We start from the raw sequence: 26,329 nt of genomic DNA, 5'->3' as shown, positions 1-26,329 counted from the left end.
GTCATAGATGCTCAATTTTTTTTATCTCTTCCCTCCACCTCCTCTTTCAATGGGCATCTACCCTATCACCCTCCAAAGGCTCCCGGTGCCCCAAGGGTGTCAACAACCCAATAAATAGGCTGCCTGTGTGTTGAGAGCACCGGCAAGCAGCCCTCTCTCCCCCACTGGAAAAAGAAAAAAAGCATTTCTAGGCTTGAAATGTGACCTATCACGAATGCATCTAAGCCTCCGTTATGGGAGTAATCTGAACTTTGTTGGACTTCACACTTTATGGTTTCCTCTTGTTTTTGTTGGATTTATGTACGGGGGATGGTGCTGACATCAGCAGCAAGGAAAACCTGTGAATGACTTTATCCAGTGACATGTCTGGGACCATCCCTGTGGCACCTGCTGTGTCTTCTCCCAAGTTGCACTTGGTGCCCCAACTTTGTGTAAGGTGTGATCTATTATCCGTGAGAGTTACCAGGAGTTTGCTGCTTGATCCCAGTGCTCATTGCGTGGAAACATGGACTTGATCTTTATCAATGTCTGATCTTAGATGAAAGGGTCGTACATTTACTTCTCTTGGTATAAACAGTGTTTCTTAAAATACACTCTGAGGCCCATCTGCATGAGAATGATGTGGATCACTTTCCCACTTTCCCCAGGGACTCATACTCTTCAAAACTGTGGTAATTTGTTTAGGAAACGCTGGAGTGTTCCTGTGTTACTCCTCCTAACATTTCTGCTTCCTATTTCTGATCCTGTTAACTTTTATAGGGCAGACTCGCTGGCCACAGGCTGTTTCTTAAGCTTTGGTAGAACCATTACCACGATGAGCAAAGGAACCAAAGTTACTGAAGGTTCTCAGCATAAAGAGAAACAGGGTGTAAACATGAATAAATGCCTGCCTCCAATATTTTCTCCTTCTCGTATCTGGATCTTGTGCATCTCCAAGGGCATGGAGCACTTACTCCATCATGATACTGTGGGACTAAGCCCTGGGAAATGAGTCCCATGGTCTTTAAGGCCTATAATACATCTCCTCTAAGAGCCAAACACAGGGCCTGGGTTATAGAAAGCAGCAGTAGTCACACTAGTTCAAAACTGAAGTCTGAAGGTCACTGCCATCTATCTGTGTATAGAATTCAGAACTGAGTAATGAAGGCTCTGAGTGTGTGCATGCTAAGTTGCTCAGTTGTATGGACTCTTTACAACCCTATGGACTGTAGCCTGCCAGGTTCCTCTGTCCATGGGGATTCGCCAGGCAAGAATACTAGAGTGGATTGCCATGCCCTCCTCCAGGGGATCTTCCTGACCCAGGGGTCAAACCCATATCTCTTTTGTCTCCTGCATTGGCAGGCGTGTTCTTTACAACTAGTGCCACCGGGAAAGCCCATATTGATGACTACATGCTTTCAACCCAATTTGCCATTATTCATATTGGTTTACCAACTCTCTTTTCAATGTGTATAGTCCTCCGAGGGATCTAGGGATTCTAGGCATTCCCCGGGACACTGGAAGGTCAGGCAGAGTTGAAATGGTGGAAATTATTATCTGTGTGATCAGAGTCAAATCACTTAAGTAACATCTCTCTCTGAGCCTCAGTTTCCTTGGTTGTAAAAGGGGGCTGGTAATGAAAGTGTGTAACTCACTAGGATATTTTAAATTAGATGATGTATTTAAAGCAAGTGGCACATATCCATGCTTAAAAATGGCAGTAGTTATATGTGTTTATCAGGATGAGAAGGGTAGATGCATGCGTGCTCAGTTGTGTCTGACCTTTGCAACCTCATGGACTGTAGCCAACCATGGAATTTCCCAGGCAAGAGTACTAGAGTGAGTTGCCATTTTCTTCTTCAGGGGATCTTCCAGACCCAGGGATTGAACCCACGTCTCCTGCATTGACAGGCAGATTCTTTATACTGAGCCACCAGGGAAGCCCAAGGTAGAGGGGGGATTATATCTTGGAGGTAGAAACTGTATCTGAGGACAGTCTTGATCATTGCCATCACCAGAAAACACCTCCAAAGCAGGTCTTGGCTATGTTTCACATCTTGCAGATATGATTACCATCTCTGACTTTCCAGTTTAAGACAGAAAACACTTAAACATGAAAAATACAACATAACACTTTAAAAATAATGAACAGGTAAAGGGACACATGTAGGCCTGTTGTAACTGCCCAGGAGTTCCCCAAGAGGGAGAACAGCCTGATGGAGAGAGAGGAAATTGCCTGAATGAAGGACTGGAAGGCACTGGAAGGGAAGCCGGGCCAAGCATCTCAGCAGGTGGAAGTAATTTTGGCAGCAGTGTTAATGATCACCTGGTCAAGGTGGGGCAGCAGGCCCTGCCCACTCCCTTTTCCCTTATTTGTTTTTATCCTGAATTGTGAAAGTGTTAGTCGCTCAGCTATGTCTGACTCTACAGCCCCATGGACTGTAGTCTGCTAGGCTCCTCTGTTCATGGGATTCTCCAGGCAAAAATACTGAAGTGAGTTGCCATTCCCTTCTCCAGGGGATATTCCTGACCTAGGAGTCAAACCCAGGTCTTCTGCATTGTGGGGTGGATTCTCTACTGAGCTACCAGGGAAGCCTGGTCCAGTTACAATCAGGGAATTTCAGGGAATCCTGAATTGTAAGTCAAGTTAAATGCTTGTTTTTAACTCTCAGTTGGGAAAGTGTGACCCTATCACACCCACGGGGCTCCAAATGTGCTTTTGAATAGAATCTGGCCTCAGAATCCTAAGATATGTGGATGAATAGATGACAAAAAAACAAGCAGGAAATATGGATGTTCTTTCACTTTTTTCTTGAAATGATTACAGACATAAGATATCTTCTCACTATAAAGTAAGACAAGACTCCAGTATGTTTTCTCTAGAGGAATGGAAATAGTGCTTTGGGAAATCTTATCTTACCTTGGAGGAAATCTTCAGTCATTTTTTTCCTTAAAGAAAAATGTAGTATCTAATATATGGCTTATCTTTGTTACTTTCTACTATGGAGGCCTGGAGGCTGTATGTAGGGGAGACAGAGCTGTGCTGGTCATCATAACTCCTGACCACTGACTTTTTCAAAGTCCCGAGTCCCCTTGTAATAAAGCTCTGGAGACTCTGTGTAGGTTAGACTTTCCTAACCTCCCTCACTGGAGGGTTCCTTAATGTTACACCAGCCACGACAAGGCTCTGGGCAAACCTGTGTCCTTACCAGGTTCCTGAGTTTCCCTCCAGAGCTTGCTGGCGATCAGTGAACTGAACCAAAGCGGTTCTTGCTTGTCTTACCTTAAAACTCCATTTGTCAAACAACAGTTGCACAAGGGAAAGGTCAGCACTTTATGTTCTGAGCACTTAACTTTAATCATTTCTTAAAGTGGACAGAGTCCAAGAGGTTTTCAAATTAGTCCTTAAATGTAAAGGAAAGGAGGTCGGTCATTCCATAAAGAATAAAAACCCAGTGCCTGTTCTCCTTCTTTGTAACCCCAATCCATCCCCCCATACTGCTGTATCCTAGTAGAAATGTCAGAGATCTGCAACCAATCAATAGATCTTTTTTAAGCACCTACTATATGCCAGACATTTGTTGAAGGAATAACTAGGTTTTTCCTTATGATTTATTTTGAAAATTGCACAATCATATATTTACTTTTATTATTTTTTAAATAACAAAAGTGGAACACATTCACTTAAAAAAAAATGTCAAACCACACAGAAAAATTCCCCAGGGATAACCACTGCTGATAATGTGCTTAATTCCTCCTATCATATGCAATGATTTGCTGTATTCAGTCAACAAGCTACCTACTTCTTTCCATGTCAGTATATACACTGTTAGCTCAATTTTTTCAACCCCTTCTAAGATTTTTTCTACTATACAAGTACCACAATTTGTGTGACTTATCTTTTCTCATATTAATGAATATTTATGGTGTCTCTATTTTATTGGCTTACAAAGAATGTTGCAAAGAACATTATTGAGCTTATATCCTTAGGCTCTTTTGTGAGCATATTTGTGGAGTCACTTTGGAAAAGAGGAATTGTTGGGTGTCAGTGTTTGTACTTAAAAAACTTTAGGTACTTCTAATTTGCTTTCCATAAATATAGAATTTATTTAAACCCATAAGCAGCATATAAGATAGGCACTATCTTTAACCGATTCCTACATGAAAGTGAAATATTTGGGGACCTTAATACCCTACCAAATCAATAATAATCAGTGCTCTTTGGAAAAACAGTTTTTGGAAGTGGCAAAGAGCATCTACTCACATGGTAACGGAGGGGGTGCAAGTTAATTATTTCCCAAGGGCAGGGAGAGTGCTTATCTAAACATACACCCCATTCCATGGGCTCTGCTAACCTTGTCGTGCCTTGGCCCTCAACGTCCTCCTCCCCCCATTTCTGCTTAAGATTCATGATGGCAGGAGGTATGGGTATAAACAAATAACACAATGGCTGCCCTCAAAGACCTTTCAAAGTGACTTGGGGAGACAGAAACACAGATGGCTAAAAAACAAGCTAAAAATATATCAGTATATAAAAAGCAGCAAATAAATATAAATAGTCAGCATCATTATAGCAGTTCAGAGGAAGGAAGGAAAACAGTGGGCTAGGGTGTCCCAGCTTCACAGCAGGGATGTGGTATAGGGTTTGTGGATTTCTCAGGTTGGGGCGGGGGAGAAAAACCATAAAAACCACAAGTAAGAATCAGTTCACAGAAGAAGGGAGATTCCTTGAGAGAGTGGAAGATAGCAGGGGAGGTCCCCATTTTTATCCTGCCAATTGGAAGTGGATGGGGCTTATAGTACTTCTTGAGATAATTAGAGATACTTGGCAGAGATGATTTATTGATTTGAATTTTGGTGTGATGAGAGTGGTGTAGGAAGGTGATTACGAATCTGAAGAAGGCTCTTCTCAGAAAAGAATGCTCCGATTTGCACATACATAATTTGGGGTACATTTCAGGGAGCCCTACCCCCAAGCTGAAAAACTTTACAGTATACTTGAAAAGAGTTTCATCTTTCTTAGAACAAGCCATCTAGGAGAAAAAGTCAGCCGGGTACACACACACACACACACGTATCAGTCAAGGAGGTGTGTATATATATATGCATATATATATGCACATATATATTAGTAAAAGTTGTTAGGCAATATGAGACATAAGTAATTGTTATGTTGTTGTTACACACTTAGGCAATGTAAAATGTAACTAATATTCATTTAGTCATGAATCCTCAAACTCAGGCTGACTAGAAACATGTGGGTAACAAGTTGTCAGGGGCCCACTGGCTTCCCGCATGGCTTCAGCTTAGCCAGCGTCAGTCGGAGGAGGTGATTCTCTGCCTTTCTCGGGAGAAAGGATCTGACCTGAGGGAAACCAGGCTCCTGAAAATTTGAATCAATGGGATTATTTACGCTTGCATCACCGGAATCTGCTCAGAGATGCCGATTTTGCTGCAGAAAAGATACTCTTGCTCCCCACCCCCTCCTTTCTTTTTGACAGTCAGTTAATAAAGACTCAACAATAAGCAGCTGCCAGTGATGTCATGTGGGACTTTGTCCACGGAGCTTGTATTTACAAGCTCAGAGCAACCACGGAGCCGCAGCCGGGGCAGCAGCCGACTCTCGGCAAACTTGCTCTGAATTCGCGGTAGCAACTTTTGCTGCTGCTTTGGCTGTTGAGGAAAACTGGCGTGTTCTCTGCGCCCAGCCTTTTCAGGCTTCACAAATAAACAGAGGATCAACTCGGGAGGAAATGTTTAACTGGAGAGAGTTGCAGTTCCTGTGTTTGTCTCCAGGGCTGTGAGATGTGTTGACTGCAGAGCTGACGACAAGTAAGACTGTTGGAATTTTTTTAAAAACTCTTGTAACAGTTTTTTGTATTTATATGGCTTGCTTTGCTTTTAAAGTGAGATGTTGAGGTGTATGTATTTCTCTGGGCTCTCTCGCTGCCGCAACAAGTATGCATTTGTTTCAAGTAGTAATTACAGTGCATTGAAGTTGATGGGGTAGGTGCAGAGAACTTGCACGTAGCTGATAACAAGATACTGAGTTCCTGATCCTCATTTGCCTCTGCAGGGAGGTTGGATTTTTTTTTTTTTTAATGAAAAGCAACCAACCATACAGAAAACTATTAGCTTGATCTAGGAATTTTAGTAGAACACTGTAAAGACTGATTTTTAATTAACTGTTTGTGTTGGAAAGGAAAACACACTCTTGTTTTTCTTCTCTGATCCTTTCTGTGGTTTATAGATTTTAATGTGTGTGTGTTCAATGTCTACTTCCCTTCTTGATTACGCCCTCCTTCCAAACACAAACTCATTCATTCTCAGGGAATTTGAACGTCTAGACAAATGTTTTGCAATGGAAACCATTTCTATCTAGACTTCTTCCCTTTAGGTATCTGGAGAAATGTTCGCTGTTCTGACTTGTCCTCTGAGATGGGAACCTGAATGAAGGTGCTACTGAAAAAGTCAAACTTTGACACTCAGCTCTGTGGGGATGGGAGACCCACATCCTTGCTTTCACTTTCCTTCAACCCTTTCAAACTCTCTGAATACATTCTTTGGGGAATTGGAAGTGTGGGCTCTGTGTCCCACCAGCCTGGACCAGGGCTTCCTCTCGTTACGGCTGCCAGGCGCCACCTGGAAGCGCTGCACCAGAGCCACGTGGATTTGTCTTTCAGCTGCGTGCTTCTAGATGCAGGGTTCGCACCTGGGCGCCTGCGGTTCAGCCCCTTGTAATCAGTAGCACATTCTGGCCAATGCCTGCCAGCCAGTCCTGACAGCCCTGCTGCATGGACTGGTAAGTGGCTGTTAGCCTGTTACCGCCTGCGCGTGAGCCCCATGACTTGATCCAGGAGACCTGGCTGGTCCTCGGTTCAGCAGCTCTGTCACCAGCTCACAGGAGCAGTGACAGCCTTCAGTGCCTTTCCCTTTTTCTCTGGTCTCAGAATTGTAAAAAGTCAGTGCCCAAAAGCTCCTAAAATATCCGACAGTTTGCAGTGGAGTTCTGATGTGGGCAGCCGCCTCATGCATGTTTGTCAGCTCCAGATTTTTTCATCAGAGCACACTCTCTTGGACATGTTATTTTTTTGTTTTGTTTTTTAATTTTATTGAAGTGTATTTGATTTATAATGTTAATTTCTGCTATACAGCAAAATGACTCAGTTTTTTATATGTGTATATATATATATATAAACATAATTTTCCTGTTTTTTTGACTGTTACACGGCATATAGGATCCTAGTTCCATATCCAGGGCTTGAACCTCCACTCCCTGCTTTGGAAGCACAGAGTTTTAACCAATGAACTACCAGGGAAGTCTGGTTTATCACAGGATATTGAATGTAATTCCCTGCACTTAGACAGTAGAACCCTGTTGTTTATCCATCCTGTATCTACTAGTTAGTACTGGTTATGTTTTATGTATTAAAACTCAATGCTTTCTGTGAATTTTTATTTAAAAAAGGGGATGTGCTACTAAAATAGTTTCCAAACCATTAGTCAAAGCTTATCATTTATAGAAGAAAACCTGAGGCATGAAGAGGGGAAATGATTGGTCCAGAGTCACCTAGCAAGACAGTGGCAGAGCTCCAACCAGAAAGCCATGCTCATCCTAGCATGCATTTCACATTTCAGTTCTTCCAGGATGTAGAAGAAATAGGACCCATGTGTGGTTACTAGCCTTCCTGCAGAAGCTGGCTGAGTGAAGGTGTATATATACGAAGGTGGTCTGGTAAAGAGAGAACATTCCTGTTTTGTCTTTGGCTCCGGGTATATTTCTTAACAACTCTGTTCCTTATTAGTTTGGCTAGAGAACTGAAGAGCACTTTGTGATTACTTGACAGTTGATGACCTAAAGTTAATCGAGACATTTCAGGTGGTGGAATAATACATAAGGCAGTTGGCATCAGGTGCAGATTGAGAGACCAGAGTTGGTTTTCAGCTCTGACATTTTGTGCTTCTGCTTCACTTACATCTCTCACATTTCTTTTATTGACCACATCCTTACCTGTCTTCCTCCTCTCTCCCAGCCTCATTTTCTCACTGCAGCCTGGACCTCTGATGCTAATATTCAACTTGATTCCACTAACACCCTGTGTTCCTCTTTTCTCCGGAGCCTTCCTTGTCCCTGATACTTCTGCCTATGGGATGCCTCCATGGATTCTTCAAGTTGAAATGATGATTTTCTTCTTTGGACCCTCATGGTATCCTGTGCTGATTTTTGCTGTGGGATCTGAAGCTCTTTGTCACACAGTTAAATACATCTTTCCATCGAAAGCCAGGGCTATGGCTCAGTACTTCTCTATCCACAGCATTGTTACAGAGTGGTAGTTAAATATATAGTAGTAAAGAAGTGAAGGACTGGATTGCTAATCTTAAGTATCCCTTTTCTTAAACCAAACACGCATGCCTCTACACATGGCTGACAAAGATATGTAAGTGTGCTGAGTGGCTTGAAATCCATCTTCACCAAATGAAGGCCCTCAATATTGGACTCTCAAGCATGCAAACAGGGCTATTCCTGAAGTGATGCCTGCAACCTCCCCTGCCTCATTTCTCTCCACTCCCTCCCATGTACTCTGTCCATCCTGGAGACTCCTGACCTGACGATTCATCTATGTTTTCCGTCAGGGGTTGAAGAGCAGCATGGTAGAGCCAGTCAGGATTTGGGTTCAGGAACTGGACTCCCCAGCTCAAGTCCTCCTTTCCTCACTGGCCAGATTTATGATCTTGGTTAATTATGATCTTGGTTAATATTTACTTGAGTTTTCTCTGTCTGCTTTTCATCTTTAAAAATGTGGCCAATACGAGTGCCTACCTCACAGGAGTATTGTTGTTCAGTTAATAAGTTGTATCCACTCTTTGCAACTCCATGGACTGGAAGCACGCCAGGCTTCCCTGTCCTTCAGTGTCTCCTGGAGTTTGCTCAAATTCATGTCCACTGAGTCAGTGATGCTATCTAACCATCTCATCCTCTGCCACCACCTTCTCCTTTTGCCTTCTGTCTTTCACATCATCAGGGTCTTTTCTAGTAAGTGGGTTCTTCACATCAGGTGGCCAAAGTATTGGAGCTTCAGCATCAGTCCTTCCAGTGAATACTCAGAATTGATTTTCTTTGGGATTGACTGTTGTGATCCCTATTAGCCTGACCAGTACTCATGTTCCACCGTAGACTTAGTGAATCAGCATCTCCAAGGTGGGATTCAGACTGAGGCATAGTTAAAAAGTTCCTCAGATGTTTTGGTTTGGAATTCCTGTGTTAGCTACCAGGAGGTGCTTTTTGTTATCTACACGTGCTGGGCTTGTATGTTCTCTAGCACCTCAGTACCTTTATCCTCTTGTCTGTGGCACCTCCCCATCCACCTACTTTATCCTCCAGGTCCTGGCCAAATTTGTAATCTCACACCTAACTAAGCACCTGGCACAGTGTGAGTTCCCAAGAGATGATGAAAATAAGAGTGTATGAATGCATGCTTGATAGGTACTCTAAGAGAAGATTTAAACTTTCTTCCCCATAGTCAGTACCACATTTCTAAACTCTTCACAGGTGCTATCTCATTATGATCATTTTGCTCATTTTCTAGATAAAGATACTTAGGTCCAAAAAGGTGAGGTAATGTGCAAAGATCACATGGGCAGTAAAAGAGGCAGAGACAGGACCTGAACGCTGACCCCATACTCTTGACCTTTCACAGTAAGACTCTCCGGACATATGGAAGGCAGTCTTTCTTGTGAGCTTTACCATTGGTGGAACTTTGATTTTTCTTGTCTTTTCATGCACCGATTGTACTGGAGAGCTACACATCAGATGAACACTTCTAGGTGCCAGCTGACTGAAGGGATGATTCACATTTTCTAGCTTTGCAGAAGGGTCAAAGCCCATGCCCAGTCCTTTGGCATTTTTGTTTTTCTTTTCATCTCAGACATGAATCCTCTTGCAGGTTGGCCCAAGTTTATGGTTCAACATCAAGATTATTTGCATTCTTGGTAGAGACATTGGTAGGCTGAGTTCAGCTTGGTCAAGAGTATGATTCAGGGGATTTAGGTTAAAAAAAAAAAATGGAATTGATCTTTGGCCATTCATTTGGTCTCTGGAAAAGTTTACCAGGGGAAGTGGTAGTATTTTGTTTAAATAGCCAGAATGGTTGAGGTTGAACACTGGCAAGTCATGGAACCAGTTAAATGCAAGATACCTTCTAGCCTTATTTTTCTCTACTTCTCTAATTCTACAAAGTTTAATGCCTTTGGAATTTTAGATTCCCAACTGTGCTTTCTTTAAAGATGGAATAATAAATCTCTCAGATACATAAGAACATTACCCACAGCAGTTACTGTGCCTGAATACATACTTGTCTAATGAAGTGTGTCCTGTCCTTTTGGAAGCCTCCGTTACACAAGGTACTTCCCAGTAGTTACATAAATTAATCTGGTATTTTCAGGGCAAGAAATCAGATCTCTCCTTTTAGAAATAAACTTTCTGGATTAGTGATTCCTTTGAGTAGAATTTGGACGCACTATAAGAAACCAATGGACTGAGTTCAAGAAGAAAGTCTCAAACCCATTTTGGAACTTAAGCTTGGATAATAATATGATAGATACATAATGTTGAAAGAAAAACTGTTATTTCTAAAACATGGGAACGAGTGTTACTATCACGATGTGTGTCTGACAAACTATTTCAAGAAGGGTCCTTGCTTCATTTGACAAACTGAATATGGAATTATAGACCCCTGATCCAGGCCAGTCCAAAAGATATATCCTAAGTGGGTTCCATTGCCAGGCTGACCTGTTCTCAGAAACAAAAATACAAAAATCAAAGCAATACATGTTCATAATTTAGAAAACCAAAGAGTACAAAGATGTCTATATAAGTAACTATACTCACACATGACGCTTGGTATATATTAAATGGTAGTCCTAAAATTAAGGTGGACACCACTGAGCAACTGAGCATGCATGTACTAAAATGTTTACATATATATAAACTGTTTGTATATATGACGATATATATATATATATATATATATATTTGACAGTCCTGAGTGACCTCCAAACCCAATTCCTCAGTTCTGCTTTTCAGAGGGTTTTCTTTTAACTGTTTTTTCTATAATATTTTTAAATAATGCTTTTTATATCTAATTATAATATGAAATTATTTACCTTCTGTTATGATAGATTACAATATATATTTGTTACACTTCCCATACTTCTCCTGTTCTCCAGTGAAATTATATCACAATTTTGGTTAAATATATATTCAGTGCTTATTTTTATCATGACTATAACATTTATTGTTGAGTCAAATAATTATTGAATTTCCTTTCTGTTAAAAATATTTTTTTCTAAAGTTATTAATTGCCTCATTTAAAACACTAACTTGGTTTTCTAGGAGTCTGTAGTTAAAATTGCCAACAACCTTTTGATGAATGTGCCAAAGATAACTTAATTTTAAAACATCATTCTATGGATAAATTCTTAAGTCACCATATACTCTTTTCTTTTCTTTTTTTTGGTTAGTTGTCAAACAGGAGAAGTTAATTATTATTTGTGTCATATCAGAATCAGTTTAAAAGGCTTGCCTTCAGCATTTTTTTTTGGTTCTAATTATAGTCAATTACTCATATGTGAATAAATAGACTGAAATGATCTGGTTTACTGTAGTTTGTAAATAACATTCATAATTTAGTTTTATGGTTGCATGAATATTAATACATTTCAGTGTAAGAAATAGCCATTGTTTGAGTACCTTTGATATATAGAATAACTTTATCAGAGGAAAGCAAATGATACTTCATGTAATGTTATTTTATGAATAGCTAAATGAATGGCCCACTTAAAATTACATTTATTTCTTCCCTTTCCCGTTTTCTTCTCATTCTTTCAGTCCAGATTTGCACAGTCAGGAATGTGAGATGCTTTATTATTGAGAGTACTAGTTAAAATAGTTTACTTAAAATATTTTGAAAGAGACTGTGTTTTTGGAGATTGCCAGTAGAGGGCCTTATTAAACTGAATAAAACTTCTCATACAGACCAATTGCAACAGGTACCATGAAAGAAGCTGTTGTTTTTAGGACACCTGATTAACAGCAGTAAAACTACCAAGGTAATTTTTTTTCCAAGGTAATTTTTTAAAGTGCCTTGTATTTCTTCCAGTCTGGAGAAACTAGAAGTCTTAACTCTTCTATTGTTAGGGAAAATTGGAACATTCAGATCATTTATATAGCTCATCTATCAAACCAGGAATTTGGATGCCAAGTCATAAAATACGTACGGCCATTCTTTTGGAGTTGGAGCACTGGTCCCTGAGCGTTTTGGGGAAACTAATATTGGCTGTTGAGTTTGGAGGGAAAAAATGGTGGTTCTTCTATCCTAGGAATGTATGTAGTTTATATGTGCTTCTATATTTGAGTGAACCCACTCTCAACAAAATGGGTTTTCTGTTTCCTGCACCTGGACTAGAATCTTCCCACTTTGTAGCATATCCTCGATTCAGACACAGGAAAAGAGAGTCTAGAGAAATCATGAATGCTGGAGAGCATTATTAAGTTCTCATAGTGCCATGTTGCAGTGAAGGAAAGCGCTGTGGAGACTTGAGCTGACTTGCCTAAAGTCATTCGTTGGGTTAGCACAGAGCTCTTCTCTTCGTACTCACCAGGATGTCTCCTTCTGAGGAAGGCTGCCTCTCCCTCCCAGCCTCACTGAGACAGTTTCTGCTCAGCCTAAATGGCCTTTCCTCAGGAAAGTTTTCCCTATCTGTTATACATATGGAGAGCCTTAGGTCCTCACGTTGCATAGCGTGTGTCACCAGAGGAATTAAACACATGGTCGGCTATTGGATTCAGAACATCTCCCCATACCGTTTCTTGTTCCATGGAGGCAGAACTTGTGTCTATAACACCTAATATTGTAGCCTGAGCATCAAAAGCAGTGGCTGGTAAATGGTGGATGCCCAAAAGATATTTGGTGCGTGGACAGATACAAGCAAATCTTCAGACTTTAGTGCTTTCTCCTCTCCATTCTTATACTTCTGAAAACATTCCATTTTATAACTCAACTGATGACATTCAACATTCCTGTGGACACAGAGAACAAAGGCAAGACATTTCTTTTTACCCAGCTTTCAATGAGTGAGTGAGTGCCTGTTTATAGTTTCAGTAGTATAAGTATCAATATTCACTGCATTCATCGGTGGGGGCTCTATAGATATGAAAGTAAATGAAGAAGAGGATGGACAGGATTTCTTTTCTTCCTTCATTGTTGAAGACAAGGGAATGGGAAGAGAAAGATGTTTTGAGCTGAGTAATGTGCCCTTTTACGTTTTCCAACTTGGGCTGGCAGCTTTCTGGATACCCTTTCCCTGAGAGGCTGCCTTGTACACTAGAAAGACCAGGATTTTTTTTGAGTCCATTAATAGAGTAACAAAACAAGTAGCTAAAGCTCTTGCCCATGTGGCTTTAATCCTTAGATACACCTGGGTTCCAACCTCTGACTTGATCTCCATCAACTTTGAGAGAACTATTTAATTTCCTTGAGTTCAGTTTCCTTGTCCATAAAATGCAGTAACATCAACAATGATTTCACATTATGTTTATTAAGTACTTGCAGTCTTGCTTTCTATTTATTTTTTCTATTTATTATTATTTAGCCCTATCATGCTTTCTATTTATATTGTCTCATTTAATCCTCAAAATAGCCCTCTGAGATAGAAATTCCTATTAATTCTATTTCATAGATGAGAAGACCAAGGTCCCAAGAGGTTAATTTGTTCACAATTGCATAGTTAGACTTTAACCCAGATATTTGGATTATATTACCTCCTTATCACTGTAAGGATTAAATGAGATAAAGTATGTCTAGCACCGGCACAAAACTAGACTCATAGTATGTGGTGACTGTTAACATTATTATTGGCTCCTTCTCATTGAAGACCTTATAAGGGTCTTATTGGGCCCTTATAAGCAGGTGATTGTTGAAGGGAAGGGCTTCCCTGGTAGCTCAGACAGTAAAGCGTCTGCTTGTATTGCTGAAGACCTGGGTTCAATCCCTGGGTTGGGAGGATCCCCTGGAGAAGGTACTGGCCACCCACTCCAGTACTCCAGAAAATTCCATGGATGGAGGAGCCTGGTAGGCTACAATCCATGGGATTGCAGAGTCGGGACCCGGCTGAGCAACTTCACTGGTTGAAGGGAACTGAAAGGCTGATGTCAGCATCACGTGTCTGGTCATAAGGACTTGTTGTTTAATCCCAATGTCAAATGTCAAGAACTCCATTTACTCAGCATTTTGGCACCTACTGGTATCTGCAGCCCTCAAGAGTTACTGAGGAACCTGTCCACCTCTATGCCTCCTGGGCCATGAATGCATGTGTTGTATTCTCATTATTTGGGCACATTTCTCATTGCTCATTACCTTTATGTGTCTATGTGATGCCCTTGGCTTTATCATTTCTGCATTTTGGTTGACATAACTCAAATCCTGTGGTCTTTTGTATGGGTAGAACTGCTATTTTGAAGGACAATAGAGTCAGGTTATGAGGCTGGATGGATATAAAGTGTGTTCAGTTCCTTTTGGTGGGATCTTAATTTGATGTGCTTTTCCTACATCCCTGGACCACCTTTCCTAGCTGTTCCTGCCCCCCTCTTCCTCTTGTCCCCCTCTATCTCTTTACCCTACCTTATTTCTCTATCCTTGTCTCTCTCAATCATCTCTCTTCCCTTCTCTCCCTCTTTTTTCATTCTTTTTGTTTTTCTCCTTCCTTATCTTAGTTTACCTTCTCTTTCTCTCCTACTCTCCAGAAAGCCGAGTAGAGAAGTGACGGTGGTCATTGTTTCTCACTGGTGATGGACCGGGGATGGATGGAGAAGGGAAACATTTCAGTTTTCTACTTCTTCATAAACTTCAGATGTCCTAGGGCCTTATTATAATGCTGATCCTGTTAAACAGAGAACACATCTGAGTTCCAAGCCAAAGCAAGGGAGAAACCAAAAGACCAAGCAGAATGGTGGAGTGGAGTGAAATCTGGATGGAGACATGAACAACCCTGCTGGTAAAATTGTTCCACAGTCAGCTGTAGGACATGGGATCAAGTGGCCCCATCTGCAAAGTGAAAGGTGGGGATCAGAGAGTCGTAAGGCCGTTTCTGATGCCATGATCCTGTTATTCCCTAACATACAGTGACTCCCATCTGACTCATAGTGCAGATAATCCAGCACAGCGCTCTGGAGCAAGGCCCCTCCCCCAGGACAGCAGGGGCAGGTCTGGGCTGCAAGCACGGAGACCCTCGCAGCCTCTGAGATCTCTTGAGAAGCCTGGTTTTTCCTAAGTGCTGAAGCGATTTTGTCACTGCATAGTGCTGTGGGCCTTCACAGCAGATGTTGAAGGATCACCCTTGAAAGGGTGTTTCTCCAGAGCATTTAATTATAACCTCCAAAGAAGATTAACAGATGTTATAATTGTCTTTTACTCTTTGATTAAATAGTTTCTGCATGAGTAGCTTTCTTAGATTTTCCTTCTCTGTTTTGTATGTTCTTTAAAAAGAACTGACATGTGTCTGCAATTTTCTAGAGATAGCTCCTCAATGGGCTTGGTAGGAATCTTTGCAGATTTATAATTTCATTCTTTCTCTTTTCCTTATCTAGTTGTCTATCTCTCTGCGTTTCTCTCTCTCTCTGCCATCTCTCTCCATTTCTCTGCCATCTCTCTTGTCTCTGCCTCCTCTATCTCTGCGTCTCCTCTCTGTCTCTGCCATCTCTCTCTGTGTGTATCATCTATATATCTATCAATCAGTCAGTCAAACCTGGGCCGAGACCAGCTGCTCTTCTATAGATTGGAACCATTGGTTATAAAGGCAGCTGGGTGACGGGACTATGAATGTGGCCAGGAAACTGGCCACTCTTTTTACCATGTGTCTAGGAAGGTGACTGATGCCCACAAATATTCTCTTTGGAAAAAACTGTGCAAGTGGGAAAAGAAAGTTGTGCAAACCTCATGCAGCAACCAAGCATGCAGGTGCCAAGTATGCAAATGAGTGTGTGAGCAGAGAGAAAACTAATGTTCACTATGTAAATGTCTGCAGATTTCCTTGGCAGTATTTTCTCTGGGAAGATAAGTCATCAGCCAGAATCCTTATCGACATCAAAAGCATTAATGTCATTCTGTTATTGAGAACCCAGGATTCATCCTTTCCATCAGAGATGTGGTTTGTGTTCTAGGGCTCATTTATATCACCTTCTACTTAGCCCAGCAAGAAGGAGGATGCCACTAGCTTTATATGAATAAGAATGCTTCTTTCTCAGCATTCAATGTCTTTTCCTTGAGAAGAAAAAACTATAAGGAAGGGGTTCAGACATGAGGTCAATTTATGGTTGATGATGATAAGAGAAATAAATAAGTACTGAATCAGTGTTTTATAGGGGTCTTCCTGGTGATTGCTCCCACTTCACCATGTGGAAACATCTGAAAAGGGCTCATCCATCAGGGCAAAGATCAATCCTTAGATGAGCTTGAGGGAAGAGAGCAATCATTGACTTCACTGGATAAGTTAGTATTAAACGTTTCATTGGGAGAAAAAGGGAAGAAAATACTTAGGTTGTGAATTTGATCTATTTTATCCATACTTGCTAAGGAAGAGGAGGGAAAAAGTATTTTCTGAGCATGCAAGGGATTTTTGAATATATGTGCTACTAGAAAGTCAAAAGGGAAAAATGTTTGTCTGTATGGCGTTTAACTTATATACAGAGTAGATCATGAGAAACGCTGGGCTGGAGGAAGCACAAGCTGGAATCAAAATTGCCAGGAGAAATATCAATAACCTCAGATATGCAGATGACACCACCCTTATAACAGAAAGTGAAGAGGAACTAAAGAGCTTCTTGATGAAAGTGAAAGAGGAGAGTGAAAAAGTTTGCATAAAGCTCAACATTCAGAAAACTAAGGTCATGGCATCCGGTCCTATCACTTCATGGGAAATAGATGTGGAAACAGTGGCTGACTTTATTTTGGGGGCTCCAAAATCACTGCAGATGGTGACTGCAGCCATGAAATTAAAAGACGCTTACTCCTTGAAAGTTATGACCAACCTAGACAGCATATTAAAAAGCAGAGACATTACTTTGTCAACAAAGGTCCATCTAGTCAAGGTTATGGTTTTTCCAGTAGTCACGTATGGATGTGAGAGTTGGACTATAAAGAAAGCTGAGCGCAGAAGAATTGATACTTTTGAACTGTTGTGTTGGAGAAGACTCTTGAGAATCCCTTGGACTTCTGGGAGATCCAACCAGTCCATGCTAAAGGAAATCAGTCCTCAGTGTTCATTGGAAGGACTGATGAAGCTGAAACTCCAATATCTTGGCCACCTGATACAAAGAACTGACTCATTTGAAAAGACCCAGATGCTGGGAAAGATTGAGGGCAGGAGGAGAAGGGGACGACAGAGGATGAGATTGTTGGATGGCATCACCGACTCAATGGACACGAGTTTGGGTAAACTCAGGGAGTTGGTGATGGACAGGGAGGCCTGGCGTGCTGCGGTTCATGGGGTCGCAGGGAGTTGGACATGACTGAGCGACTGAACTGATGGGATTACAACATATTGGAGGAAAGGAGTTAATCTCATGGGGACATTCACAGAATGTTATAAACCAACAAATATTAATTTCCAAATGAATGATCAGAGCTTTACCAAATTAAAAGGTTTTGTTAGTTGGTGACCAGGATCTTGAACATTCTGTAACCCATATGTATAAGAAATGGCTAAAGAAATTTGATTTACTCAGATGATTTGGAAGAGGAAGAGGATTTTAAAAAATTTTTTGAAGTGTAATATACATGCAGGTAAGTGCACGTAAGTATACTGCTTGACTTATTTTTATGAAGTGAATACACCTCAGACTGGTTCAAAATTGAGAAAGGAGTACATCAAGACTGTATATTGTCACCCTGCTTATTTAACTTCTATGCAGAGTACATCATGTGAAATGCTGGGGTAGATGACTCACAAGCTGGAATAAAGATTGCTGGGAGAAATATCAACAACTTCAGATATGTAGATGATACCACTCTAATGGCTGAAAGCAAAGAGGAACTAAAGAGCTTTTTGATGAGGGTGAAAGAGGAGAGTGAAAAAAGTGGGCTTAAAGCTCAACATTAAAAAAACGAAGATCATGGCATCCAGTCCCATCACTTCATGACAAATAAATGGGGAAACAGTGACAGAATTTATTTTCCTGGGCTCCAAAATTGCTGCAGATGGTGACTTCAGCCATGAAATTGAAAGACGCTTGCTCCTTGGAAGTAAAGCTATGACCAACTTAGACAGCGTATTATAAAGCAGAGACATCACTTTGCTGACAAAAGTCCCTATTTTCAAAGCTATGGTTTTCCCAGTAGTCATGTACAGATGTGAGAGTTGCACCATAAAAAAGACTGAGTGCCAAAGAATTGATGCCTTTGAATTGTGATGCTGGAAAACACTCTTGAGAGTCTCTAGGACTGCAAGGAGATCAAGCCAGTCAATCCTAAAGGAAATCAGCTCTAAATATTTGTTGGAAGGACTGATGCTGAAGCTCCAATACTTTGGCCACCTGATGGGAAGAGCTGATTTATTGGAAAAGACCCTGATGCTGGGAAGGATTGAGAGCATGAGGAAAAGGGGGTGAAAAGGATGAAATGGTTGGACAGCCTCACTGACTCAATGGACAAGAGTTTGAGCAAACTCTGGGAGATAGTGAATGAAGTGCAGGGAAGACTGGTGTGCTTCAGCTTATAGGGTTGTAAGGAGTTGGACATGACTCGGTGACTGAACAACATCACTACCACCTGTGTTACCAGTTCTTAGACCAAAAAATATCACCAACACTTCACTAACACCCTTCTCAAGTTCCGTTCTAGTCACACCCTTCAGGAAATCAGTCTGAGGGCTTCCAGTAACATAGATTAATTTTGTCTGTTTTTACACTTTGTGTAAATAGAATCCCCCAGTATGTGTAATTTTCTTTCATTCAAATTGTATTTTTGTGATTCAGCCACATTGCTGTAGTTAGTCATAGAGTTTTCATGCTCATTGTTGTATAGTATTCCACTGTGTGACTACATCATAATTGTTATTTCTACCGTTGAAGGGCATTTGAATAGTTTCTAGTTCGGAACCATGACTTATAGTGCTGCCATGAACATTCTGGTACATATCCCTCAGTGAACAAACACAGACATTTTAGTATCTGTTAAGTGTGTTTGTGTATGTGATTATTGCATCACAGGGAATCTAGGAGACACTGCTCAATAGGTTTCCAAGGCTGTTGTACCAACTTATATTCCCACCAATAATATGTGAAGGTTATGTGATGTTTGAATTTACTCAAGAGAATACAACTTAACTTCCACTACTACTTAAGGGTAGAAGTTAAAGAGGAGCAATTGTGGCCTAAATGTTAGGCAGAAATTTTGGTCATATGGAAATTCACAAACAGAAACTGGGACAGTATAAAATAGTGTCTTGTCTCTAGAGGTGCTAGACAGTAATGGGATGGATGGTTTTTATTGGAAAGGAAGGTGAGCTGGAGGATTCCAAGTCCTCTTCCATCTGTGGACTTTTTAGATCACAATTAATAAACTCTATGGAAACTGAAAGATGCAAGAGGTTAAAAGTGGTCATTGCTATGGACCAGATAGTCAGATGATAGGAGACCAGATGTGAATCAACAGGAGTGATTACAAAGACAATGCTGACTGTGAATGAAGACAGATGCCATTCAATAAAGGGGTACAGGCACTTGGAACTGAATAGGATGTAGTGGAGTTGAATGGGGTCATAAAAAGAAATAATATACTAGTAGATGGAAGAAAAAAGAGTAGTTTAGATGCAGCCGCAGGTTTATTTTAGAGTGTGTATGGAACACATGCTGACACAGTTCAGTGTTGGATGCTTAGAACCAACTATAAGCATCCTAAAGGAAAGTGCAGACATTTGATCAGCTCTATCAGAGGTCTGAAAGGATGCCTGAAAAATGCCCTGGAGGAAAGTTATTCCATAGGGTTCTGGCCAGATAACACTCCCCAGGGCATAAGAACATGGCAACATTTCTGCAAGACCCATTGGAGACTATGCTTCTGTACCTGTCTCCTTTTCACTTCACCTTCTAGGAAGCTTAGAAATCAAACTTAAATGTTTAGTTGCAAGTGCTCTGTAGGCTCATATCCTACATAGCTGCAATGTTCCATCCTCTCATCTTTGTAGCTTGTGGTAGACAAAATTCTATGATAGGCCATAAGAAGCCAATTCCCTTGAATAATCCTCCCCTCCCTTTGTGTGGGCAGAGCCTAATCACTCTCATGATTAGGTTACATGATATGGCAAAGGTGGAGAGATTTTTGCAAATGTAATTAAAGTCTCTAATCAGTTTACTTTGAGTTAATAAAAAGAGATTTTCTTGGGTGAGCCTGACCTAATCAGACAAGTCCCTTAGAGCAAGTCTTGAGATTAGAAATTTGAAGCTTATGTTTTCTTGCTGAACTTAGAAAAGCATGTCACCATGAGTTCTACAGATATAAGAAAATGAATTCTGCCAACAGCCACATGAGCTCAGAAGACTCTAAGCCTCAGGTGAGACCTGGACAAGGTCCCAGATAGGTTGTTGTCAGATTCCTGAGTCATGGAAACCGTGAGATAATAAATGTGTGTTATTTTTAAGCCACTCAATTTGTTACACAGCAATAGATAATTAATATTAATATATACATTTTCACTCATCTCTATCTCAGTTTTATCCTTTATTTGTTGTGTAGATGGCCTCTTTGTTTTCTTTGTAATTTGATTAAAATTGAATGGATTAAGGAATAAGTAGTGTCCTAGGACCCCTGACACCTACTCCAGGGTGACAGGGTGGTGCTATCCCTCATCACATTAGGCTCCCTCCCACCTCTGTGACTTTCATTTATCCCTACTTCTTCAAACTTCATCCTGATTTAGAGGCTCAGCTTGAGTTCTCCACCCTCCATAATTCTTACAGTCTGAGTTTTTGGAGGTTTGTTTTCTGTTTTTCTTTCTAAAATCCCTACAGCAGGGGTTTCCAGCCTGAGGGCTGACAGCATCATAATTACTTCACGGAGGTCTTAAAAATGCAGATTCCCATCATTGTCTCCCTCTCTGCCTTTTCTAGAAATTCTGGTTCATTACTGAATTTTTGAAAACCTTCCCAGGTTGTATCACTGGGCATCGAGGTTTGCTAACAGTTGCCCTGTCAATCTTAACGCAATGTTGGCTGTGTATATAGTGTCCTGTGTGACTTACTGCCTGGGCTTGAGGCTTTTGAAACTTTAAACCAAATACACAGATCACCTGTAGCCTGGACAGTATATTGTGCATTTCTTTAATATTAACCTTGGTTTTATTATGTTTATACTAGTAGCTTCCCTTTGGCTTTCCTTCTTCAATTATTTTATGATTTTCTTTTTGTGTATATTTTTGTATTAATAAGTAATCACAAATCCTTGTTGGGTGGGGTGAGATTGGGAATGAATAAATAGAAAACCAGTGTCCTTACCCCCAATATTTTAATATATGTGAATCTTGTTTCCTTGGCAACAGTAAAATTTTCTAAACCACAAACTCTGACTTATCCTGTTTCATGCCCTCATTATACCTTGCACAGTTTGAGGATATAGGAATGGTGTTCAGAAAACTAAAGATTGATGGTTGGACTGATAAAAAAAGGTTCTTGCATTATACAAAGAGTATTCCTTCCTCTCCTTTCCGCTCCCACCTTGTCTCCTTCCTCACCTGCTTCTCCTATCTTTTGAAGCATTGAACAAAGAATTACTCTTTTTCCTGGACTCAATCATTCAAGGCTGGCACAATGCAGAGATAAGGCTTTAGAATTCATAGGAGGACTCTTTGTCTCTTTCAGGGGGTTTCATCTGCCTGAAATGGCTTCACCCTGAGGTGTATTATTTTTTTTTAACCTCTTGGTTCTGTGAACAGGCACAGTTTAGACATAAGACTGGAGGTGTGAGCAGGAAGGAACAGGAGGAGTAATCTTTGGATGCTGCCTTTTCCCTTTATAAAGCCTCATTGAGTGGGCTGCATTCGAGACAGCAACTACGCTCTTTTATGCCAAAGCACACATCTGTGGTACCACTGGAAATGGTATTGTGCAAGCTATAGTTGGTGAGTGGGACATTATTGTGTGGGGAGGCTGGTTTATCATGTAGAGCTGAGGAATGCTCCAGGGAAGTTCTACAGAGACAGTCGTTGTGGAAAAATTGATAAATTGTACTCCTGTAAATACTCCTTTGAAGCCTTTTCAACTGTTTTGAAAATGTATACCCTCTTGGGCAGTGAGGAGTCTCCTGTGTCTCTCTACTTGTCCTTTCTGTAAATCCCTTTTTTACTTTGATTCTCCTCAGTGGGTGACTATTTTTTTTTTTTTGCTATTGACTTTCTCTTGAATGTATTTGATTGTATCCGAAGATCTGAACTGGTCAGGTGGGCATAATAAAATATGCTGTGTATTTTTGAGTGTGTACATGTGTGCATATATGTATATGAGCATATGCATTTGAGTTTCGGGGTTCCTGTTGTTGTTTTTTTCTTTTTCTTTTTTTTTTTTGCCATTTCCATTAGACAAAAACAGAATGCTATTTCGTACATCCTCCAATTTCCAAATTAAACTAATTGAATTTAGAAGGCACTCTATCAGAAACTCAAATAATGCCAGGGCATTTTAAATAGTGGCATTTATCTTTTTTTTTTTTTTTTTTTGTTTTTTCATTTTTATTTTTTTTTTTATTTTTATTTTTTTTAAATATTATTTTATTAGTTGGAGGCCAATCACTTTACAACATTTCAGTGGGTTTTGTCATACATTGACATGAATCAGCCATATAGTTACTAAAATCAAAAAGTACTTTCGGCTTGATGGAAATGTTTTTGTGCCATTTTCTCCAATATAGTGGGATTACACTTAAACCATTATAAATCTTATCTAAGGTAAGTGTTTGGGCCATTAAATTCTGCCTCTTTCCTACTTCCATCACCCTATGTACTTGTACTATGTACAGAATTTTCACACATGACTCAAAATGTTTCAGTTTTGTTTCTTAGATACATATTTAGTGAGAGACCATGGAAGCATTATACATTGTAGGTTCTTAGAGCCAACATCTTGCATGTAGAGGAGATCTGTGTAGTAGTGACTGAAGCTGACTAGACTTGGAGTCAGTCCAGCCTGAAATGCTGGGCTGGATGAAGCTCAAGCTGGAATCAAAATTGCTGGGAGAATAACCTCAGACATGCAGATAACACTACCTTTATGGCAGAAGTGAAGAGGAACTAAAGAACCTCTTGATGAAGGTGAAAGAGGAGAGTGAAAAAGCTGGCTTAAAACTTAACATTCAACAAATGAAGATCATAGCATCTGGTCCCATCACTTCATGGCAAATAGATGGGAAAACAATAGAAACAGTGACAGACTTTGTTTTCTTGGGCTCCAAAATCTTTGTGGATGGTGACTGCAGCCATAAAAGACACTCCTAGGAAGAAAAGCTATGACAAACCTAGACAGTGTGTTAAAAAGCAGAGATATCACTTTGCCAACAAAGGTCCATATAGTCAAAGCTATGGTTTTCCAGTAGTCATGTATGGATGTGACATTGGACCATGTGAGCTGGACCATTAAAGAAGGCTGAGCACCGAAGAATTGATGCTTTTGAACTGTGGAGAAGGCTCTTGTGAGCCTCTTGGACAGCAAGATCAAAGCAGTCAATCCTAAAGGTAATCAACCCTGAATATGCATTGGAAGGACTGATGTTGAAGCTGAAACTCCAATACTTTGGCCACCTGATGCAAAGAACTGACTCATTAGAAAAGACCCTGAAGCTGGGAAAGATTGAAGGTGAAAGGAGAAGCAGGTGACAGAGGATGATTGATTGGATGGCATCATCGATTCAACGGAGCAAACTCCAGCTGATAGTGAAAGACTGGGAAACCTGGAGTACTGAAATTCATGGGGTCTCAGAGTCCAACACGACAGAGAGACTGAACAATAATGACATGAGGAGCAGCAGAGCCTGTAGGCAGTCATGTGTGTGTGTGTGTGCACGTGTGCGTGCATGCATATGCCTGCTCAGTCGTGTCCCACTCCTTGAGACCCTATGAACTGTAGCCCACCATGCTTCTCTGTCCATTAGAGTCTCCAGGCAGGAATACTAGAGTGAATTGCCATTGACAGGTGGATTCTTTACCAAGAGCACCACCTGGGAAGCTCTTAGACAGCCATGCAGCACATCAAATACCATCAAACGCTAAACCGTGATGCTCCTCAGTTGAAACAAAAACACATATTTTTAGAAATTATACATGCCTTACAGTTTCCTTCACCACCTTCACTCTCTGCCTTGGCCTCCAGCTTATTAAATATATGCTTATCACAGGCAGAGAGAAGTGGAGAACTAAGTGTGTTGGTCAGTTTTCTTGATAAAGCAGCTCTGGGTGCAGAGTCCCACTCTAAGAGCCACCTTTCAAACTCAGCAACCTAACTTGGCTCTTTCTGTATCTCCTGCCACATTGACTTAAAACAGCAACAAGCAGAAAATTTTGCCAAGGATAGCTTAAGCAAAAAGTTCAATGTTGTATAACAGAAAATGAAGAAAATTGGATGAAGAAAAAAAAGAGTTTAGCTTCAAGTTCTCCACACCAGCTGCCTTCAATATTTGGTTCCATGTCTGTCTCCATATTTGTGTGTGTGTGTGTGTGAGTGAGTGTGATGGGGGGAAGTGTCCTTCCTGAAACCTAATCAGGATTTTGTGAAGCCTTTCTTGCCCAGGCTTCCAAAGGAGTTAGTGAAAGTGAAGTCGCTCAGTCATGTCCGACTCTTTGCGACCCCATGGACTGTAGCCTACCAGGCTCCTCAGTCCATGGGATTTTCCAGATAAGAATATTGGAGTGGGGTGCCATTTCCTTCTCCAGGGTATCTTCCCGACCCAGGGATCGAACCCAGGTATCCCGCATTGTAGGTATCGCTTTACCGTCTGAGCTAGGAGTTAGGCCTTCCTTAATCAGACTTACAGAACTGTTGAGAATTATGCTTACAGGAAGGTTGTGGTTAGCAGAGCACTGAAAACTGAGTGCACAGGAGTTCTGGGTTAATGACACAGAATTACTTGAAAGTGAATTATTGTACAGACATGGGGCGTTTTAAGGGGGATGTGAATTTGACTCTGAGGTTGATAGTTAAATTTCTGGGAGCTGATAGGCATCATTCTATGCCTTTCTGAATAAAAAATATAAGCAATCATTGGGATGAAAGACGAAGCAGTTAATGGTTCAGATAAATAAGAATTTGGGTGTATTCAAAAGTGGAGGGGACCTTTAACTATTTTTCCTAGAAAACAGTTCATCTGTATGCTTGCAGTGGTATGTGCAAGGGTGAACATTGTGGCATCACTTGTAATACTGCTCAGCTATCACAGGGTAAATGCCCATCAGTAGAGGAGCACTAACCCTCCGTTTACACTACAGAGCCCACGTAACGTTAAAAGAACAGAGGAGACCCATATACATCCTCACATTGGAAGACCTCTTGGACAAAGTACTGAATAAAGCAAACTGTCAGAAATATGTGGAGCAGGGTACCATTTCTGTTTCCAAAGTCTTCTAAAATTGTTCATACATATAATCTATGTAAATGGATTGAAAATGTTCTAGAAAGATAACAAATCATTCATTGTTTTTTCTCCTCTAATTGAGGAGATGTCATTGGGAGCACATAAAAAGGAAACTTTTGCTTTTCTCCATATTGGTTTCTATATAATTTTAAAATATTTTTATTTTGAGAATATGTTCATGTTTTAAGAATGATCTACATGTGTGTATGTGTGTATAACTGCATATTTGTTTATATATACTTTAATAATAAGGGGATATTCTGAAAGAATATTTCATAGGATTATGAGAAAGGGAGTTATTTTTTCCCAGATAAGTAATCTGAGGTAACCAAAGGTAATATAGAAGAGGAACAAAATCTCATCTGTTCTCTGGTTGGGTTACAGTTTCCAGACATGGTAACATCAAATGTGAGATACAAATAAAAGCTGTTAAGATACCAATCACCAGCTATTTCTCAGTACACATGAAGCAGCATGTTATTTGCAAAGAAATCCATTACTCAGGAGTTTAATTTCATGTCAAACAAGTTGAGCCTATCCCAAACATTCAGTTTTGGGACTGGGGATAACTTGATAAGTGAGCCCCAGTCTTTGGTCCTAGAGGGTAAACAGCTGTGGGAAGGACAGGCATGTAAGCACTTATCATTTATTTACAAGTCCCCACTCCAGTAGAATCCTAAGTGAAG

General features: G+C 40.5%; 1 protein-coding gene across 6 annotated transcripts in view; it reads left to right on the top strand.

Annotated features, from left to right (window-relative positions):
• The window catches only part of NCKAP5 (NCK associated protein 5), a 1,099,478-nt gene that overhangs the window by 99,250 nt on the left and 973,899 nt on the right, over nucleotides 1–26,329 (top strand). For 5 of the 6 annotated variants that reach the window (XM_065931421.1, XM_065931418.1, XM_065931417.1 and 2 more), the window contains exon 1: nucleotides 5,585–5,811. The exons of the other annotated variant lie outside the window; for it this stretch is intronic. The gene's annotated coding sequence lies outside the window, so the exon portion shown is untranslated. Of the gene's footprint in view, nucleotides 1–5,584; nucleotides 5,812–26,329 lie in introns of those variants that run through there. 6 annotated transcript variants of the gene reach the window in all.

Source organism: Muntiacus reevesi, chromosome 3 (assembly GCF_963930625.1).
Source record: "Muntiacus reevesi chromosome 3, mMunRee1.1, whole genome shotgun sequence".
NCBI classification, from domain to species: domain Eukaryota; kingdom Metazoa; phylum Chordata; class Mammalia; order Artiodactyla; family Cervidae; genus Muntiacus; species Muntiacus reevesi.
This window is presented reverse-complemented; position numbering and strand designations above follow the sequence as displayed.